Here is a 5,659-nt window from a genome sequence, read left to right as displayed (position 1 = left end):
CATACGAATCTTCCCACATACAGCTGTTGTCACCTTCGTTATTTCTTTCAATAATTGTCAAGCTGTGAAATCCTGAAGTTTTTGCTTTTATCTCCAGAAACATCTCAGCTGCTCCCCTACTGAATATCTGCATTTTGTTGACGCACATTTGGAAGCAAATTCTGGTGTTTGTAACCTTGGATGTTTTTTTTTTTATATATTTTTGTCTCAGAGATTTTGTAGCACACACCAGCAGTGATGTCGCCCGTTGGTTTGTGAACATTTTTGCGAGCTCGGAGCGGTTTGGAGCCGGAAGTGACCATATTTGGATGTGTGTGTGTGGGGGGGGGGGGGGGGTCATTTTCCTCAGGAACCTTCTCGAGGGTCGTTCGTACTGAACAGAAGTTGTCTGAAAAGCTAAAAGAGGCTAAAGCAAATCTGACAACGTTGACAGCTGTTCATTAATTTTCAAGTGTAATTAGTTGCTGTCTGTCAAGATCTGTGGGTCTGCACTACTTTCTAATATAGACACCACCTCAGAGTGCTCTGGAGTGTTCCCACGTCTTAGTTTTGTTTTCTTCTTCTCCTCTGCTCTCATTTCATCTTAAACGGCGTTAACTCCCTTTCAAGGGAAAGTTGTCACTCAGCAGCTCATTTGTAGTCCGTCTCCCTCGGCCTCTTCGGCGTTGCCGTGGCTTCTCTCCACATCTGAGCGCAACATCTCAATTGGCTCTCCCGCAGGGCAGCCGCTGCTTTATTATTAGCCTTTCCGACGACCGGAGAATAATTATGGGATGTCAGGAGGTTCTGCCCGGCTAATGGACAAAGCTGTTTGTGGTGTGTTCTTTTCTTCGTCGGTACAACTTGCACTTAGGAGGCAGGAGGGACGCCGTCCACGTGACACCGAACGGCTCTCTTCGGCCGCCTCGGGGTAGAAACGCTGTCGTCGGCGGAGACGGTCGCCGGCATCTTGCCCCAGTATGTAAATCAGTTGTCACGTGACGTTAACGATGTGAATCCCGCTTGCTTTTTCGTGTGGCTTCATGCAGACTTCATGTAACGCACGCTGATGTGGGGCTCACAAAACCACTCATTTGCTGAATTTGATGAGTTGATAATAGTCAGCGCCGCACACAAAGTCTTTGCAGATGGATGTGAGAAGAGGAGAAGCAGCGGCGCGTTGATGAATCCCAATCTGCCGAGCAGCCGTGGGGACGTGAACCCCCGTCGCTGAGGAGGGATTCGGCGCCCTCGGGGACCCCGCCGCCGGAGCTCTCGTCTCATTAATTATCACTCTGTCAGGTGTGTTACATAAGAAATAAAGAAATAATAATTTTAAAAAAAGGGAACGTGATCTCCCGCCCCTCGTCTGCAGGGAGCCAAACAGTGAAATAAAAGGTGCCTCGGCATCTATTCCCTCAGCTCTCGTCTAATGAAGGGATCGCTCATCCTTTCAAAATGGATCTCGGCACCACAGGCCTGTCAATCAAACAGGCACGCCCCCAAAAACACAGCTTTTTGAGGCCTCACATCTAATCAATGGCGGGATGTTTTTTTCAGATGGACCACCAGAAAAATAAGAAGAAGATAACTCGAGACATTTTATTGACCGAGAATTTCATGACAGAAGCTGAATGGGAGTCTTTGGAGGCTTTTTGGAGCCGAACTCTAGTGGCACTCTGTGGTATTGCAGCTCAAGACACTTCTGCATCAGCCTAATTTTTCAGTGCCGGAAGCTACGACCACTTTTACTATGATTAGAACACGAATTGAGGCAGAGCCAAAGTTCTGCTTATCAGCTTCTACTTCAGAGCGTCAGAGCTGAAGTAACTGTTTTAAAATAAACTTTTGTAAACAGTTACGAGCTGCTCAGAGTGAATCATTGGAGCTTGGGAAGCGATTCTAAACTGCTCGTTGTCGGCTACAAGATTTATCATGGCTAACAGGTGTTGTTTCTTTCTGTTTTACTTCAGGGAGAAAAAAAATCTCAGTAGAAATATTATGAAGGACAGGGGGGGTCTGCTGCAGTGGTAACCGGGAGCAATAAAATCCATATCAGAAAGTGAAGTGAGTATTTACAGTACGTGTCCTCACGCAACCTTTTCAGGCCTGAACCTCCTGTCGAGCTTTTGTAGTTATCACTCCTCCCCTCCTGATGACGATAACAGCAGCGTCTCATACAGATTGGCCGTTTCCAGCTGTTCTCCACGAACCTCATCTCAGTTGACATATGTGCATTCGTCTGTGGAGTTGACACTTATCCAACAATAAATCTGTAGAAACCCACCAAAATGCTTTTTTGGGGAGTCTGTCACAAGTTTTTTTTTTCCTGCAGCTGAAAAATCCTGCTTTGATAACTTCTCACAAACAATTCCCAGCATCTTTTGGGACTAACATGCTACTTTGATTATAATTGGGATTTCTATATATAACCTGAGTGCTCCCACATCTAATAATGTTCACCAACAGGAGACCTGACTTCACCCTGCAGCTTGACAACATTTCAACCCTGTTCTTTTTTTTAATTTTTTTATTTCTGCCTCCTTCACCAAAGAAAGTCAAATCTATTGCAGGGTTGTACAGGCACTTCCAGGCAACAAGGTTACCATGGCCACCAAAATACCTATGCTACATGACAGGAGGCTTTGGGACATCGTCTCCAGAGTTTGTGCCCGACAGGCAAAACACTTCTCTGAAGCCAGGATGTCAAGCAGGCGCAGACTTTAAAACTTTCAGATGCATGATTTCCCCTCAAGTGATCGGAGTTACGTATCAGAATTACAATCAAAGGCAGAAGGATTTAATCAACTGCGAGAGCCGCACTCGAAAAAATATCGCACATGACCGGTGGAGGTCGTGAAGATCCGCTGCTTTGATTGCAGCAATCAAATGAGGTGCTGAGGGACGGAGGCTCGGGGGAATACGTCTCATGAGAGTCATTTGTGAGATCAGTTAACGGAAATAATGTGACACCATACATACTGAACACTAATGTACTCACAGAGGAGAAGATACCTTTTATCAGCAGGAAAATGAGGCAATCTAAAGAAAACCATGTCCATGATTGGATTATGATTTTCTTTTCAACCGAAGTTTTCCTGAATGGGTTATTTTACTATAACCGTTGAGTTGCAGGTGACATATCCTCCATTTCAATCCACACAGAAGCTGAAATGTAAATTCATAGAGGAAAATATGTCCGTTTCTTTAAACTGGTTCACAGCAACCAGCTTCATCAATCACATCCATGTTTTGTTTGTTTTTTTGTCTTTCCCATTGCCATTTTTCTGGCGCAGGAATGTGGCATCTCTTTAATCCTCGAGCAAAGCTCTGATCCGCTCAGTTATTTTTCCAAGAAGCGAAACAGTCGACGACAAAACGACACGAGGCAGTAAAAAAAAAATAAATACAAAGATGCATCTGTGTGTTGATTCAACAGGTCTGGATTGGTCTTCCTTCCAAATGGGATCTAAATCGGGTTTAATTGATGCACGTCCTTTTTTTTTCTTCTTCTTTTAAACACCATGGGAAACAATATTTGTATACATACATGGCTAAATGTGCTGCAGACAGATGTGACACTGACTCCAACATTTCCCACAGGTCTGCAAATTCTCCAAACGTGTGGCTGCGTTTGGTTGCATCTGGCCCAATACTCGATCCATTAATGGCGATATGAGCCGTGCGGGTGTTTGATGTTGGCCAGATGCAACCAATCCAATAAATACAGACTGTTTGACAATCCCACTATAAAGTTCAGTGTTTTTTTATTACCCATTTAAGTTGCACCGAGCTGCAGACTCAATTTTTAGTGCTGCAGAAATCCCTGACCTCCTCGTTACCCGAGAGGAAAATGCCACCACTTCTTTTCTGCTGTAAAAAAAAAAATAGTAGATTTTAACCCGAGGAAAAGGAGATCACTGGTATAAAAATAGAAATTAGTATTGGGAGAAAAGCTTAAATCCATAATTTTGTATTTGTCAAGTCTTAAAATAGATAATAAAACAAAAAAAGGAAACGAACTAATCCTCTGATTCAGTTCTGTCTCACCTTCACACCCTGTGATGCTTTTCATCGTGAAGACGATCTTCGGCTGCAGAGTAACACGAGCTGACGGCTGCTTTCATGTGCACCGAGCTGACATTCAAAACGCAGCAGAGAAACTAATATATGAAGGAGAACTGCATTTCAAAATGGAGCGTAAACACCTGCAGAGTCAGACGTTATGGAGGAAGCTGAGACGGCGCTGTGACTTTAAAACTGGGAATATTTTTCGCATACACATGTTTAATCTCTGCATTCATTAAACCGCACCACAGGCTCCTACATCGTTATCACTCGGTTTCTCTGTCAGTCAGGAGCTGCTGTTTAACCTAAATTAAAGGCCATAAAGCACGATGTCGCTGCTTTCTTGCAGCCAGGAAGACAAATGTCCTTCCCTTATCGTTGAGCTCCAGGGACAGTATGTTACATCATGTTTATATTACACACACTCCCATGTTCGTAATGTGTGTCCCTCTATCCCGGCATCACGAGAACATCTCTGCCTCCACCTGCTGGTCGAGCTGCTAGAGGATTATTTATCAGGAGAATTACAGTGTGAATCTTTGTGACCAACAACAGGTGATTATTCTCAAACGGGACCGAAAGTGGATGTGACCTTTGTAGGCGTTTAATTTGCACTCTGTGTAATGTGATTTGCATTCGGTGCGCATCCTTTTCGACTCATCCACCCACGCTGGGCACTTTACTACAGCCCAGCTAAATCTTCAGGGAGCTGCCCTCACTTGTCACAGCACCCTTGCTCCTGCTATAAATACTGTCAGCCGCATATCATCACATCACATGATGTTACTGTGTGATAAAGCAACGTGTGGCTGTGTAGCCACATAATTGTGCTCGGTTCCACAATTTTAAGCCAACTGTGTTTTACATATTTATATACTGTTACGGCAGCACAAAAACAGATCAAATCAAATAATTACAAAGAGTTTAAATACAGTTACAAATAAGTAGTATTCAAACATTTTCCTCTTCTTTGTTTATCTTATTATATTATTACCTTTATTCTTCAATAAATACATACAGATGTGTCTTAACAGCAGAGTATAGGCTGAAAAGCTTGTCCCCTTTGGAGCATTTGATATATGTTTAATGCATTTAAGTATTAATGGGAGTATTAAGTTGCTTTATTTAATTAAGAGTATCAATCACACGGTGTATAAATACAACAAAAGGGCCTGCGATCAATATTTGACTCAAGTAAAAGTACTTTGGTACTAGGATAAGCGTGTACTTTACTGCCGAAGGTTATGCAGAATTGTGTTTTTATGTCGTATTGCTTATTATGTCGGGGAGAGCATCATTTTAATGTCGGAGCAGGGTTTAACCAACCTAATCTTTTACAAAACATTATTTTTAACGAAGTGTTTTGGATTAAAATTTGAATCTGGAAACGAGCACAATAGTGTGTGTGTGTGTGTGTGTGTGTGTGTGTGTGTGTGTGTGTGTGTGTAAAAAAAAAACAAAAAAAAAAAACCCCTGCCATTTCCGGGTATTTTTTTTTTCATGCTTTTATTCTGAAGGTGTAACTTCCGGTGTTTCCTCGCTGTGTCCGAGTTGCTTCATAGTTCAGACGAAAACTTCATTTCACAGAGAAATTCAATGGGAAGGTGAACGG

The sequence above is a fragment of the Embiotoca jacksoni genome, unplaced genomic scaffold (assembly GCF_022577435.1).
Source record: "Embiotoca jacksoni isolate LCO1_2020_lvr unplaced genomic scaffold, fEmbJac1.0.p SCAF_86, whole genome shotgun sequence".
NCBI lineage: Eukaryota > Metazoa > Chordata > Actinopteri > Embiotocidae > Embiotoca > Embiotoca jacksoni.
This window is presented reverse-complemented; position numbering follows the sequence as displayed.